General features: G+C 37.3%; 1 protein-coding gene across 3 annotated transcripts in view; it reads right to left on the bottom strand.

Moving 5' to 3' along the window:
* The window catches only part of FAF1 (Fas associated factor 1), a 483,348-nt gene that overhangs the window by 320,172 nt on the left and 145,941 nt on the right, over positions 1-17,235 (bottom strand). The gene's annotated exons all lie outside the window — the stretch shown is intronic.

Below are 17,235 nucleotides of genomic sequence, written 5' to 3'. Positions count from 1 at the left end.
AACGCCCATATAAGACTAGGAACTTGATAAATACTGTGTGTATTTTGACTGCTCCACCATCAGGCCATTCCCCTTTCTCTCCCTTTCCTTGGGTCTCCCTAATCCCTTAGTCACAGTAATATGGAAATTAGGACAATTATTAACCTTACAATGGCCTCCAACTGTTCAAGTGAAAAAAAGGGTCATATATCTCTCACTTTAGAATCAAAAGCTGGAAATGATTAAACACAGTGACCAAAGCATGTAGAAAGTCAAGAAAGGCCAAAAGCTAGGTGGGCCTTTTTGACCAAACATTATCAAAATTGTGAAAAGGAAAAGTTCTACAAGAAAATTAAAAGTGAATATATTTCAGTGCATACACAAATGAAAGAAAGGGAAACAGCCATATCTGTGACATGGAGGAAGATTCAGAGGTCTGCACAGATCAAACTAACCACAACAATCCCTTGAGCCAAAGCCTAATTCATAGAAAGTTCCGAACTCTCTTCAATTCTGAGAAGGTTGAGAGAGGTGACAAAAGTACAAAAGAAAAGTAGGAGGCTAGCAGAGGTTGCTTCAAGAAGTTTAAGGAAAGAATCCATCTCCATAACAAGAAAATGCAGCAAGAAAGCTGCAAGTGCTGAGGTAGAAGCTAAGGCAAGTCAGTCAGAACATTAGTTAAGATAATTAATGAAGGAGGATACACTAAACAACAGATTCTCATATAGACAAAACAGCCTTATATTGGAAGAAGATGCAATCCAGGGCCTTCACAGCTAGAGAGAAGTCATGTTGTTGCTCAGTCACCGAGTCATGTCCAATTCTTTGGGACCCCAGGGATTCCAGCACACAGGCCCCCTAGTGCTTCACTATCTCCTGGAGATCACTCAAATTCATGTCCACTGAATCAGCAATGTCATCCAACCATCTCAATCTCTGTCATCCCCTGCTCCTCCTGCCTTCAATCTTTCCCATGATCAGGGGCTGTTCCTATGAGTCAGCTCTTCGCACCAGGTGTCGAAAGTATTGGAGCTTCAGGTTCACCATCAGTCCTTCCAATGAATATTCAGGGTTGATTTCCTTTAGAATTAACAGGTTTCATCTTCTGGTAGCCCAAGGGACTCTCAAGAGTCTTCTCTGTCAGTTTAGTAACATAGTCGTGTCAGACTTTTTGCAACACCATGGACTGCAGCACGCCAGGCTTGCACGTCCACACCAACCCCAGGAGTTTGCTCAAACTCATGTCCATCGAGTCGGTGATGCCATCCAACCATCTCAACCTCTGTAGTCTCCTTCTCCACCTGCCTTCAATCTTTCACAGCATCACAGTTTTTACCAATGACTCAGTTCCTTCCATCAGGTGGCCGAAGTATTGGAGTTGCAGCTTCAACGTCAGTCCTTCCAATGAACAACCAGGACGGATCTCCTTTAGGATGGACTGGTTGGATCTCCTTGCAGTCCAAGGGACTCTCAAGAGTCTTCTCCAACACCACAGTTCAAAACCATCAATTCTTCGGTGCTCAGCTTTCTTTATAGTCCACTTCTTACATCCATACATCACTACTGGAAAGACGATAGCCTTGAAGAGATGGACCTTTGTGGGCAAAGTAATGTCTCTGCTTTTTACTATGCTGTCTAGGTTGGTCATAACTTTACTTCCAAGGAGTAAGTCTCTTTTAAATTCATGGCTGCAATCACCATCTGCAGTGATTTTGAGGCCCCAAAAAGTAAAGTCAGCCACTATTTCCACTGTTTCCCCATCTATTTCCCATGAAATGATGGGGCCAGATGCCATGCTTTTAGTTTTCTGAATGCTGAGAGCTTTAAGTCAACTTTTTCACTCTCCTCTTTCACTTTCATCAAATGGCTCTTTAGTTCTTCTTCACTTTCTGCCATAAGGGTGGTGTCATCTGCATATCTGAGGTTATTGATATTTCTCCCGGCAATCTTGATTCCAGCTTGTGCTTCTTCCAGCCCAGCATTTCTCATGATGTACTCTGCATAGAAGTTAAATAAGCAGGGTGACAATATACAGCCTTGACGTACTCCTTTTCCTATTTGAAACCAGTCTGTTGTTCCATGTCCAGTTCTAACTGTTGCTTCCTGACCTGCATACAGTTTCTCAAAAGGCAGGTCAGGTGGTCTGGTATTCCCATCTCTTTCAGAATTTTCCACAGTTTATTGTGATCCACACAGTCAAAGGCTTTGGCATAGTCAATAAAGCAGAAATAGACGTTTTTCTGGAACTCTCTTGCTTTTTTGATGATGCAGCAGACGTTGGCAATTTGATCTCTGGTTCCTCTGCCTTTTCTAAAACCAGCTTGAACATCTGGAAGTTCACGGTTCACGTATTGCTGAAGCCTGGCTTGGAGAATTTTGAGCATTACTTCACTAGCATGTGAGATGAACGCAATTGTGCAGCAGTTTGAGCATTCTTTGGCATTGCCTTTCTTTGGGATTGGAATGAAAACTGACCTTTTCCAGTCCTGTGGCCACTGCTGAGCTTTCCAAATTTGCTGGCATATTGAGTGCAGCACTTTCATAGCATCATCTTTCAGGATTTGAAATAGCTCAACTGGAATTCCATCACCTCCACTAGCTTTGTTTGTAGTGATGCCTTCTAAGGTCCACTTGACTTCACATTCCAGGATGCCTGGCTCTAGATGAGTGATCACCCCATCATGATTATCTGGATCATGAAAATCTTTTTTGTACAGTTCTTCTGTGTATTCTTGCCCCCTCTTCCTAATATCTTCTGCTTCTGTTAGGTCCATACCATTTCTGTCCTTTATCGAGCCCATCTTTACATGAAATGTTCCCTTGGTATCTCTAATTTTCTTGAAGAGGTCTCTAGTCTTTCCCATTCTGTTGTTTTCCTCTATTTCTTTGCATTGATCACTGAGGAAGGCTTTCTTATCAATAAAGCAGAAGTAGATGTTTTTTTGGAACTCTCTTGCTTTTTCAACGATCCAACAGATGTTGGCAATTTGATCTCTGGTTCCTATGCCCTTTCTAACTCAACTGGAACATCTGGAAGTTCACACACTGTTGAAGCCCGGCTTGGAGAATTTTGAGCGTTCCTTTGCTAATGAGTGAGATAAGTGCAATTGTGCAGTAGTTTGACATTCTTTGGCAGTGCCTTTCTTTGGAATTGGAATGAAAACTGACCTTTTCCAGTCCTGTGGCCACTGCTAAGTTTTCCCAATTTGCTGGCATATTGAGTGCAGCACTTTAACAGCATCATCTTTTAGGATTTGTAATAGCTCAATTGGAATTCCATCACCTCCACTAACTTTGTTCGCAGTGATGCTTCCTAAGGCCCACTTGACTTCACATTCTAGAATGACTGGCTCTAGGTGAGTGATCACACCACTGTGGTTACCTGGGTCATTAAGATCTTTTTTGTATAGTTCTTCTATGTATTTTTGCCACCTCTTCTTAATATCCTCTGCTTCTGTTAGGTCCATACCATTTCTGTCCTTGATTGTGCCCATCTTAGCATGAAATGTTCCCTTGGTATCTCTAATTTTCTTGAAGAGATCTTTAGTCTTTCCCATTGTTTTCCTCTTATTTCTTTGCATTGATCACTGAGGAAAGCTTTCTTATCTCTCCTTGCTAAGAGTCTTCTCTAGGACCACAATTTGAAAGCATCAATATTTTGGCATTCAGCCTTCTTTATGGTCCAACTCTTACATCCTTACATGGCTACTGGAAAAACCACAGCTTTGACTAGACAGACCTTTGTCAGCAAAGTGATACCTCTGATTTTTAATATGCTATCTGGGTTTGTCATAGCTTTTCTTCCAAGGAGCAAGCGTCTTTTAATTTCATGGCTGTAGTCACTATCCACAGTGATTTTGGAGACGTCAGTGCCTCACTACAAACCTACAAAGGACAGGCCGAGTGTCTTGTTGGGAGTTAATGCCACCAATAGTCATTTTATCATTCTGAAAATCCTAGTACCATTAAGAATCAAAGTAAATCTACTCTGTTTGTGCTCTATAAATGGAACAACAAAACCAGGATAAAAACACATCTGATAACATATTTGCTGAATATTTTAAGCCCACTGTTGAGTCCTACTGTTCAGAAAAAAAAAGATTCCTTCCAAATTATTTCTCTCTACTGACAACGCACCTGGTCATAAAAGAGCTCTGATGGCAATGTACAAAGAGATTCATGTTGTTTTCATGACTGCCAACACAACGTTTATTCTGCAGCCTATGGATGAAAGAGTCATTCCAAATTTCAAGTCTTACTTTTTGAGACATACATTTCATATGGCTATAGCTTCCATAGATAATAATTCCTCTGATGGATCTGAGCAAAGTAAATTCAAAGCCTTCTGGAAAAGATTCACCATTCTAGATTCCATTAAGGATAGTCATGATTCATGGGAAGAGGTCAAAATATGAACATTAACAAGAGTTTGAAAGAAGTGGATTCAACCATCATGGATGACTTTGTGGAGTTCAAGACTTTAGCGGAGGAATTAACTGCCAATGTGATGCAAATAGGAAGAGAATCAGAATCAGAAGTAGACCCTGAAGATGTGACTAATTGTTGCCATCTCATGGTAAAACTTGAACAGATGAGGAGCTGCTTCTAATGCAGGAGCAAAGAGAGTAGTTTCTTGAGATAAAATCTACTACTAGTGAAGGTGCAGTGAAGATGCTGAAATGACAACAAAGGACTTAGAATATTACATAACTTTAGTTGATAAAGCAGTGGCAGGGATTGAGAAGATTCATTCCAATTTTGAAAGACGTTTACTGTGGGTAAAATGCTATCAAACAGCATCACACACTACTGAGAACTCATTTGTGAAAAGAAGAGTCAATTGATGTGGCAAACCTCACTGTTGTCTTATTTTAAGAAACTGTCACAGGCAAGCCAAGCTTCAGCAACTGACACCCTAATCAATCAGAATTCATCAGCACTGAGACAAGATCCTCAACAGGCAAAAAGATCATGACTCACCAAAGGCACAAATGATGGTTAGCAAATTTTAGCAGTATTTTTAAGGCATGTGGATTATTTTCTTAGACATAATACTACTGAACATTTAACACACTACAGTATAGTATAAACAACATTTTTATGCACTGTTTTACTGTGACAGTCATTTTATTGTAGTAGTCTTGGAACCAAACCCACAATATCTCCAAGGTATGCTTGTATATGTATGTGCAAGCCATTACTATGCATGATTATTCCTTTAAAAAGGAAAAAAAGGTATTTTACAATCTTTCAAAGGAAGATGATGGGAACTATCAGAGGAAAAGGAGACTGAAAGATGAATGGAAGAAAATAAAGATGTTAGAAAACATAACTCTATGCTTCTGATCTTCACTGCGTTGCTATGAAGATATGACAACAAAATTCACATGAGGAATGAAAGTAACTGAGAAAACATTATTTCCAGATAAAGACATTTTATAAAATGTCAAACTTAAACCACACACCAAACTGACAATTGCATGGATTTAAGAATCAGAGGTGGCTCAGACAGTAAAGATTTCACTTGCAATGCAGGAGACCGGGTTCGATTCCTGGGTCGGGAAGAGCCCCTGGAGAAGGGAACCATCATCACCCATTCCAGTATTCTTGCCTGGAGAATTCCATGGAGAGAGCACCTGGTGGGCTACAGTCCATGGGGTCGCTAAGAGTTGGACATGACTGAGCAACTAACACTTCGACACTTTTACTTTTGAAGAATCAGAGAGAGGGAAGGTGCTCATTTTGTTCTTTAATATACATCTCTATTTTTAAAATGCTTACTAAAGCGCAGTATCTAAAAATGTGAGGCTAAGTTTTTTAAAAATGCTAATGCATAAATAAAAATAAATTATGCAGAGTAAGACCAGTCTGGGATGCTGCTTATTTAGATTTTAAATTGACTTTATATTATGTATATAACTCAAATCATTATGCTTAACACATTAAACAGTGCTCTATGTCAATCATAACTCAATAAAACTTGAAAAATGATTTTATAAATAATTTGGGGTACATAATTGTTAACACGGTGACAACAGACATGAGTTTGCTGATGGCCCAAAGAATAATACTACTAATAGACAACATTTGGTATCTTTCCTCTTCAAAAGTACAAGCTATGATCAGTTCTCTTGCTTCATGCTAATTCATATATGTGAGGCAAAAAAGATTGCTACTATTTCTTTCCACATGTACTGATAACAACTAACAACAAAATTACAGAGTTTATCTGCATGTAAGAGTCAAGACCAGAAAACAAGTTTATATATTCAAGACAAAAACCGGTTTGAAATATTCCAAACTATTTTTTTTTAGGTTCAAAATGCACTTGGTGAATGTTTAACTCTTTCCATACTCAATCAAACACTTTTACACTAAAATGGCATCCAACATAATAAAAGGATTAAAAACTCTTTTTTAAAAGAGAAGATTAAAAACAAAAATAAATAAGGCAAATGGTTCAACTCACAAGAAACTTATTTTTCTGCTACACTCCAGAAATGGAACTTAAGGCTATGCTGAACAGGTCCAGCAAAAGTAGGTTTGCTGACAGATTTTATTGAACAAACTGTATTGAACAAATACCTGTATGTCCACTGCTAGATCTTAGACATAAAAATACACAATAATTCCTATCTTCAAGGTGATACTACTTCACACTAGATAGTATTACTGCTTTAAAATAATTCTTTAAATTTATTCAAAAAAATCCAGAACAATTTTGTAATAAAATGAAACTAAAGTAATAAAAAGGACACAAAAATATTAACAGACTAATACAATTACCACTAGGTGTCACTCTGATATAAAGTTCTTGGCTGCCCTTAGGCCTACTTCTATATTTTGTAGTCTTCCCGGTAATAACATGGGAATGGCATTATCTTATTTAGCATCTCTCTGTACTTTAGTATTTATTTATAGATAAATAGATGGATAGATAGATAGATAGATACAGGAAAAGTAGTAATAACAGTAAGATGGCCAACAGCTAAAAACTAACAATTACATTGTAAGTTGCATAAAATTTCATGTGTCTATTTTTTAAATTTCCTGCAGTAGATGAATTAATATGCATACAAATTTACACACATGCTCATTTACTGAGACGTACATTTTCTCAATTGATACTACTCTATGCCAAACATTGTGTTTAGAGGAAGAATTCAGAGAAAAAATAGAACTTGGTCTCTGAGTTTGAGAAGTTAACATTCACAAGGGAAAACCAAAACACAAAAAAAGAGATGTTTTAAAATCAATTTTGAAAGTATACACAAAATTTTATATCATAGGAGATGAATCAAAGTAACTATGTCCATGGTGGTTAGGAAGGGCTTCATAAAAGGGAGATATTTACTCACAGCATTGAAAGATGAGTGTAAGCTTTGCAGAAAACTAAAACAAGAAAGGACACAGTCAAACAGAATACAGAAAGTAAGGTACCAACAAAGGATATGAGGAGATTTAGAAAGATTATAAAAGATCACCACAGGAAAACTATGTAAGATACAGACTAGAGGAAGAAAGAAACTGAAAGAATAGAAATAGAGGGAGGAATTGTAATAGTAACTAGTGAAAAAAATTAATTCTTGAACTGCAACATAAGGGATCAAAATAAAGGAGGAATTCAAGTGATACCGTGAAACTAAGAGAACTTAATCAAAAGCAGTGAAAGAAATGAAAGAAGAAAAAACTTCCAACAATTCCAAATATCCCTGAGTGTGCCTTCCACAGTGATGCATATCAACAAACCAACAATGAACAAAGAAAACACGCATGATGTGATTCTTTAACTGGCATATAATTCATAATAAGAGAATAACTATAATTCAGAACAAATAAAAAATTGGAACAGTGTGGAAAAGTAGGAGAAAGGTACATATCATACAATAATAGTGTCTGGCTTACAATTTATTTGGAATCAAGTTTCATTTCTACCATACTTCAGCAGAAGTCCATTTTTACAATAAATTAATAAGCTAAGAGTTTACAAAATGTGACCCCTAGAAACTCTATCATTTACTTCTATAACAAAGCTTTAAAGTAGTTCACATTCTCCAAACTAAGATAGAATTAAAGTATAATTTTAACATATATAATCGAGAAATGAACATTTTGATCACTATCTTTGAAATGAGCAGGGACAGAAAACTGACTCCAACTGAGTGAACCAATAAAAAAAATGGTTCAAGTGATTAAAATATTTGTGAACTTTCACCATATCCCAAATATTTCAACAACAAAAGAGTGAAGTCGCTCAGTCATGTCTGACTCTTTGCGAACCTATGGACTGTAATCCGTCAGGCTCTTCCTCCATCCATGAGATTTTCCAGGCAAGAATACTGGAGTGGATTGCCATTTTCTTCTCCAGGAGATCTTCCTGACCCAGGGATAGAACTCAGGTCTCCCACAACAAAAAGAATTAATTTGAAAGAGACACTATTAACTACTCAACCACATGCTATACAATAGCAGATAAAATTTATTTAATACAGAACTGTATTCTAGTATTCTTAAAATAGGTAAAAATTTGAGATAATTTTATGATTTAAAAGAGAAAGTATGATATGGCACCGAGTTACTTCTCTAATTACGGTGAATATATTCATCATTATGCTAAGAAAGTAAAGGCCTGCTAATACCCTCCCAATACACCAAGGATAACTTAGCAATATTACTGAAAATACATATGAGCAATAAGCATGGTCAATTCTAACTAATTACAATACCACTGTAAAGATAATTTTTCAATATCAGTAGATGAGTTTCGTGATTTTAAAAATACAAGCTCATTTTAAATATCAACAAAGAGATAGAAAGTATAAAAATTATAAAAACTAAAAAAAGGATCAAACATAAATCCTGGAACTGAAAAATAAAAATATAAGTGAATCGAACATCTCACTAAAGGGGCTCAACAACAGACTTGATTAACGAGAAGAAAGAATCTATGTGCTAAGACATGTCACTTGAAATTATCTAGAGAAATAAAATGAAGGATAAAAAAGACTGAGGAAATGCCAAAGGCCTTATGGTAACCCATTAATGGACAAATATACACATAATGGGAGCTGCAGAGAGAAGGAGAAAGCATATTTGAAGAAATAATGGTTGAACATTTCCCAAATATGGGAAAGAAAAGACCTTCAGATTCATAAAGCACAAAAGATAACAAGAAGAATGACTCCTAAGAAATCCACATCAAACACATGAAAATCAAACTGACAAATTATAAAGGATGTGAATGCGTGCATCTGTGCTCAGTCATTCAGTCATGTACAACTCTTTGCAACTCCATGGACTGTATGTAGCCCGCCAGGCTCCTCTGTCCCTGGAATTTTCCAAGCAAGGATATTGGAATGGATTGCCATTTCCTACTCCAGGGGATAGTCCTAATTCAGGGATCAAACCCACATGTCCTGAGTTTCCAGCACTGGCAAGTGGATTCTTTACCACTGAGTCACCTGGCAATTAAAAGATAAAGAGAAATGTGAAAGCACCAAAAGAAAAGTTTGTCACATAGAGGGAGCCCTCACAAGACTATTAGCTAATATTTCTCAGTAGAAACCTTACCAGTCGAAGCACAAGCTGGAATCAAGATTGCTGGGAGAAATATCAATAACCTCAGATATGCAGATGACACCACCCTTATGGCAGAAAGTGAAGAAGAACTAAAGAGCCATTTGATGAAAGTGAAAGAGGAGAGTGAAAAAGCTGGCTTTAAAGCTCAACATTCAGAAAACGAAGATCATGGCATCCGGTCCCATCAGTTCAGTTCAGTTCAGTCGCTCCGTCGTGTCCAACTTTTTGCAACCCCATGAACTGCAGCACGCCAGGCCTCTCTGTCCATCACCAACTCCTGGAGCCTACCCAAACCCATGTCCATCGAGTCAGTGATGTCATCCAACCATCTCATCCTCTGTCGTCCCCTTCTCCTCCTGCCCCCAATTGTACCCAGCATCAGGGTCTTTTCCAATGAGTCAACTCTTCGCATGAGGTGGCCAAACTATTGCAGTTTCAGCTTCAACATCAGTCCTTCCAATGAACACCCAGGATTGATCTCCTTTAGGATGGATTGATTGGATCTCCTTGCAGTCCAAGGGATTCTCAAGAGTCTTCTCCAACACCACAGTTCAAAAGCATCAATTCTGCGGCGCTCAGCTTTCTTCACCGTCCAACTCTCACATCCATACATGCTGCTAAGTCGCTTCAGTCGTGGCCGACTCTGTGCGACCCCATAGACGGCAGCCCACCAGGCTCCCCCGTCCCTGGGAATCTCCAGGCAAGAACACTGGAGTGGGTGACCACTGGAAAAACCATAGCCTTGACTAGATGGACTTTTGTTGGCAAAGTAATGTCTCTGCTTTTAAATCTGCTATCTAGCTTGGCCATAACCTTCCTTCCAAGGAGTAAGCGTCTTTTAATTTCATGGCTGCAATCACCATCAGCAGTGATTCTGGAGCCCAGAAAAATAAAGTCTGATATTGTTTACACTGTTTCCCCATCTATTTCCCATGAAGTGATGAGACCATATGCCATGATCTTAGTTTTCTGAACATTGAGCTTTAAGCCAACTTTTTCACTCTCCTCTTTCACCTCATCAAGAGGCTCTTTAGTTCTTCTTCACTTTCTGCCATAAGGGTGGTGTCATCTGCATATCTGAGGTTATTGATATTTCTCCCGGCAATCTTGATTCCAGCTTGTGTTTCTTCCAGCCCAGCGTTTCTCATGATGTACTCTGCATAGAAGTTAAATAAGCAGGGTGACAATATACAGCCTTGAAGTACTCCTTTTCCTATTTGGAACCAGTCTGTTGTTCCATGCTCAGTTCTAACTGTTGCTTCCTGACCTGCATACAGGTTTCTCAAGAGGCAGGTCAGGTGGTCTGGTATTCCCATCTCTTTCAGAATTTTCCACAGTTTACTGTGATCCACACAGTCAAAGGCTTTGGCATAGTCAATAAAGCAGAAATAGATGTTTTTCTGGAACTCTCTTGCTTTTTCGATCATCCAGCGGATATTGGCAATTTGATCTCTGGTTCCTCTGACTTTTCTAAAACCAATTTGATCTCTGGTTCCTCTGCCTTTTCTAAAACCAGCTTGAACATCTGGAAGTTCACGGTTCACGTATTGCTGAAGCCTGGCTTGGAGAATTTTGAGCATTACTTTACTAGCATGTGAGATGAGTGCAATTGCGCGGTAGTTTGAGCATTCTTTGGCATTGCCTTTCTTTGGGATTGGAACAAAAACTGACCTTTTCCAGTCCTGTGGCCACTGCTGAGTTTTCCAAATTTGCTGGCATATCGAGTGCGGCACTTTCACAGCATCATCTTTGAGGATTTGAAATAGCTCAACTGGAATTCCATCACCTCCACTAGCTTTGTTCGTAGTGATGCTTTCTAAGGCCCACTTCATGGCAAATAGATGAGGAAACAGTGACAGACTTTATTTTCTTGGGGGCTCCAAAATCACTGCAGATGGTGACTGCAGCCATAAAATTAAAAGACACTTGCTCCTTGGAAGAAAAGCAGAAACAAACCTAGATAGCATATTAAAAAGCAGAGACATTACTTTGCCAACAAAGGTCCATCTAGTCAAAGCTATGGTTTTTCCAGTAGTCATGTATGGATGTGAGAGTTGGACTATAAAGAAAGCTGAGCGCCAAAGAATTGATGCTTTGAAAGTGTGGTGTTGGAGAAGACTCCTGAGAGTCCCTTGGACTGCAAGGAGATCCAACCAGTCCATCCTAAAGGAAATCAGTCCTGAAAGTCACTGGAAGGACTGATGCTGAAGATGACACTCCAACACTCTGGCCACCTGGTGCGAAGAACTGACTCATTGGAAAAGACCCTGATGCTGGGAAAGATTGAAGGCTGGAGGAGAAGGGGATGACAGAGGATGAGATGGTTGGGTGGCATCACCAACTCAATGGACATGAGTTTGAGTAAACTCCAGGAGTTGGTGATGGACAGGGAGGTCTGGCATGCTGCAGTCCATGAGGTCTCAAAGAGTGGGACATGACTGAGTGACTGAACTGAACTGAACTGAACAAAAAAGGAGAGAATAAAACAGCAGAGGTTTTGTATATGATTGAAGTTAGTTTAAAATAGATTGTAGTAACTGTAAGATGTTTTATATAAACCCAATGGAAACTACAGAGAAAATACCTAAAAAAGATTCACAAAAGAAAATGAAAAGAATCAAAGAATGACACTACCAAAAAAAAAGAAAAAAATCAACAAAGGAAGACAGTAAAAGAGGAAAATAGAGACAAAAAACCTACAAGACAGAAATAATTAATAAATGGCAATAGTACATCCTTTCCTATCAGTAATTACTTAAAGTGTAAATGGATAAAACTCTCCAATCAAAAGACACAGACAGGCTAAATGGATTAAAAACACAAGGTCCAACTATATGCTGTCTATTGTGTATATGCTCAGCTGTGTCCAACTCTTTGCAACTCCATGGAGTATAGCCCATCAGGCTCCTCTGTCCATGGGATTTTCCAGGTAAGAGTACTGAAGTGAGTTGCCAAGGTATCTTCCTGACACAGGAATCAAACCCACGTCTCAGGCATCTCCTGTATTGGTAGGTGGATCCTTTACCACTGAGTCACCTGGGAAGCTCATATACTGTCTATAGGAGACTCTAGATTCATGAACACACACAGGCTGAAGCTGAAAGAATGAGAAAAGATATTCTGTGTAAATGGTCCAAAAACAGACAACTGGATGAAGGAGATCCCTTGCTCTCCCTATCCCTCCCTCCTGCTCCCCCCAAACACACACACACACACACACGAGTATTATTCAGCCATAAAAAAGTACAAAATGCTGTCATCTGCAGAAACACGGATAGATCCAGAGAATATTATACTTGGTGAAATAAGTCAGACAGAGAAAGACAAATAATATATGATATCACTTATATGTGAAATCTAAAAAATCTAATACAAATGAATGTATATACAAAACAGAAAGATATCCACAGACATAGAAAACAAACTTATGGCTAAAAATGGGGAGAGGGAGCCAGGGAAGAAAAATTAGGAGTATGGGATTAACACACTACTATACATGAAATAAATAAACTGTACAGCACTGGGAATTACACCCAATATATTGTAATAATCTATAGGGGAATATAATCTACAAAAATACTGAAACACTATACTGCACACCTAAAATTAACACAATACTGTAAATCAACTATACTTCAATTTAAGAAAAAAATGTTGTGAGAAAATATTATGTAATGATAAGAGAAGCAATTCACCAGGAAGACATATCAATTATGAGCATATATGTACTCAACATCAAAGAACCCAAGTTACAAAGTAAACAAGGAAAGAATCAAGGAGAGAAATATACAACAACACAAAAATAGCAGAGGATTTCAATAATGGATAAAACTTCCACAGAGAAGATCAATAAGGACTTGAACAAAAATTGTAGACAAAATGGAACTAACAGACATGTACAAAATGTAACACCCAACAGCACCAGAATACACATTCTTCTTAAGCATACATGGAACATGCTCAGGACAGATAATAAATTTAAGAAGAAAAGCGTAAAGGAAAGTGCTGCTGACTTTCAGTTTCATTATACTGTGGTTGGAAAACATACGTGGTATGATTTCAGTCTTCTTAAATCTGTTAACTTGTTTGTAACCTAATACGTCAGGATTCCCTGGCAGCTCACAGGTAAAGAATCCCCCTGCAAATGCAGGAGATGCAGGTTTGATCCCTGGGTGGGGAAGATCCTCTGGAAAAGGAAATGGTAACCCACTCTAGTATTCTTTTCTGGAAAATCTCATATATAGAGGAGCCTGGAGGGCTACAGACCATGGGGTCACAAAAGGTGGACATGACTTAGTGACTAAACCACCACCACCACCTAACATGTCCTCTATCCCAGAAAATTCACAAATATGCAGATATTAAACAATTTAATGCTTGAACAACCAATAGGCCAAAGAAGAAATAAAGAGAAGTAGAAAATATCATCAGACAAATAAAAACATAACATACCAAAACTTATGGAAAGCAGTACGAAGAGGAAAGTTTCTAGCAATAGATGCCTACATTTTAAAAAGTAGAAAGATGTCAAATAAAAACAATACTAAAATTCATATGGAACCACAAAGGACCCTAAATAGCCAAAACAATTTTGAGAAAGAAGAATGAAACTTGAGGCTTCACACTTACTGACTTCAAGAAATTTTACAAACTGATCAAAACAGCCCAGGACTGGCATAAGAAGAAGAATAAAATAAAGTCCAGAATAAAACCCACACGTAAGTCAAATGATCTTTGACAAGGGTACCAAGTCTACATTATAGAGAGTCTCTTTAACAAATAGTGTGGGCAAAATTGGATAGCCACATGCAAAAGAATGAAATTAGACCTTTATCTTATACCATACCCCAAAATTAACTCAAAATGGGTTAAAAATCTGAAACTGCAAAACTTCTAGAAGAAAACATAAAGAAAAAACTCCATAATATTTATCTTGGCAATGATTTCTTGGATATGACACCACAAGCATAGACAACAAATATAAAAATAGACTAGTGGGACTAAATTAAACTGAAAAGCTTCTGTACAGCAAGAGAAATAACAGAGTAAAAGGAACCTATAGAATGGGAGAAAATATTTGCAAACTACATATCTGTTATGGGGTTAATATTCAAAACAAAGAAATTCACAACTAAATAGCAATAAAGTTAAACAATCCAATTTAAAACTTGGCAAAGGACTTGAATAGACATTTCTCCAAAGGCATACAAATGATCAACAGCTATATAAAAAGATGCTCAATCATGAACTGTAAATCAAAACTACAATTAGATATCACTCATACATGTTAAGATGGTCATTATAAAAACAAAAACAAAATATCAGAAAATAACAAGCGCTGGTAATGTGGAAAAATTGGAAGGAATCCTTGTGTACTATTGCTGGAAATGTAAAATGTTCAGCCATTATGCAAAAGAGTATAGAAGCTGCTAAAAAATTAAAACAGAAATAACAGAAATAACAGAATAAACAGAAATTTATAAAACAGAAATAACATATGATTCAGCAAGCCCACTTCTGGGTATTAATCCAAACGAACACAGCTAGAAGTCCCTTGACAGGAATGGATAAGGAAGATGTGGTACCTATATACAATGGAATATTTGTTGTTGTTTAGTCCCTAAGTTGTGTCTGATTCTTTGTGACCCCATGGGCTGTAGCCCACCATGATTCTCTGTCCATAGTATTTCCCAGGCAAGAATACTGGAATGGGTTGCCATTTCCTTCTCCAGGGGATCTTCCTGACCCAGAGATCAAACCCATGTTTCCTGCACTGGCAGGAGGATTTTTTTACTGCTGAGCTACTAGGGAAGCTCTAACAGAATATTACTCAGCCATATAAAAGAGTGAAATAATGCCATTTACAGCAACATTGATGGACCTATAGATTATCATACTAAGTGAAGTGAGGCAAATATCATATGATATCATTTATATGTGGAATCTACTTTTTAAAAAAAGTTACAAAACAGAAATGAACTTACAGATACTGAAAGCAAACTTACAGTTAGCAAAGGGGAAATGGGGAGGGGTGGCAATAAACTAGAACCCTGGAATGAACACACATACACTACTATATATAAGATATTAATAGATAACCAACAAGGATCTACTGCACAGCACAGGGAACTCTACTCAGTATTCTGTGATAGCCTATATGAGAAAAGAATCTTAAAAAAAAAAAGAATATATATACACATATAACTGAATCACTTTTGCTGTACATCTAAAACTAACACAACATTTTAAATCAACTACACTCCAATAAAATTAAATACAGAAAACAAACACAAAAAAACAGAGGAAAAAACCAACATATACACACAAAGAATTGAAAGTAGTGTCTTAAGAGATATTTGCAACCCCATGTTCACAGCAGCATTATTTACAATAGACAAGAGGTGGAAACAACCTAAATGTCTATAAACAGATGAACAGATAGAGAAAATATGGTACATACATACAATGGACTATTACTCGGCTTTAAAAAAGGAAATCCTGTAATATGCTACAACATGGATGAACCTTGAGGATATCATACTAAGTGAAATAATCCAGAAACACAAATGCTGCATGATTCCACTTATATAAGGTATTTAAAGTAGTCAAACTTATAAAAGAAGAAAGTAGAATGACAACAGCCAGGGAACTCGGTAGTAGGGGAAAAAGGAGAGTTGGTTTTCAGTGGATACAGAGTTTCACTTCTACAAATGAAAAAGGTTATAAACATCTGCTGTACAACAATGTAGCTACTGTTGATAAAACTATACTGTACATATCTCATTTACATGTGGAGGAAGTTAGGCAAAGAAAAGAACAAGGCCAAATGCCCTATTGGGTATAACCTATTCGGTGAAGCAAAAGAAGTCCATTACAAGTTGGGCATGGTGAGTAAGAAGGAGAGTGATAATAGATGAAAACTAGAAATGCAGCAATGTCTGGTCAAGCAGGAACTTACAGGCCATGTTAAAAGACTTGAATTTTATCCTCCAAACAATGGAAAGTTTCTTAATGGATTTAAGTAAAGGAATAACTATCTGATTAGTTTTAACAGCCTTGCTGTTCTCTTAATGTACTTCAATTAATAAAATTAAATAAGAATCTCCCCAAAAAGGAACAAAAGCAAAATTTCAGAAATATCTAAAATTTAGATTTAAGGCAAAACTCTATTAAAATAGAAATTAATACAATTTCTGGTTCTACAACAAATATGAATCAAATAATCTGAATCGAATATGAATTCAACATAGTTTCTCTACAGAATTTTAGTAAAGTTTGTCTTAAAATGGCAGGCATACACTGAGTCTCCTTTGAAAGAATAACGCTAAAGCATTTATTCAGCCACCAGGGAGAAAAAGTGATGGAAATGTCTTATTTCTGATCTCTCATTAATCAGTATTAAAAATGAGGGTGCATCAGCTAAAAAGTCTGATATCAATGTACTTAATAATTTTGTTATTTTTTTAAGCTCTGAGATGTTTGATTTGTATTTGCCCTGAAACAGCTTCATATACTATTCTGTATATGTAAAACAAAAAACTTTCTTCTCAAACTTACCTCAATCTCAAGGCAGTATTTAAAATTAGAACACAATAATATATATGGAACAACATCAATCTGGTTTTTTTCCCCCTTTCTTGGTATAGCACTCAACTCAAAAGAAAAGAATATGAGCTG

This window comes from Giraffa tippelskirchi, chromosome 5, assembly GCF_054371585.1.
Source record: "Giraffa tippelskirchi isolate mGirTip1 chromosome 5, T2T-mGirTip1v1.2.pri, whole genome shotgun sequence".
NCBI classification, from domain to species: Eukaryota; Metazoa; Chordata; class Mammalia; order Artiodactyla; family Giraffidae; genus Giraffa; species Giraffa tippelskirchi.
This window is presented reverse-complemented; position numbering and strand designations above follow the sequence as displayed.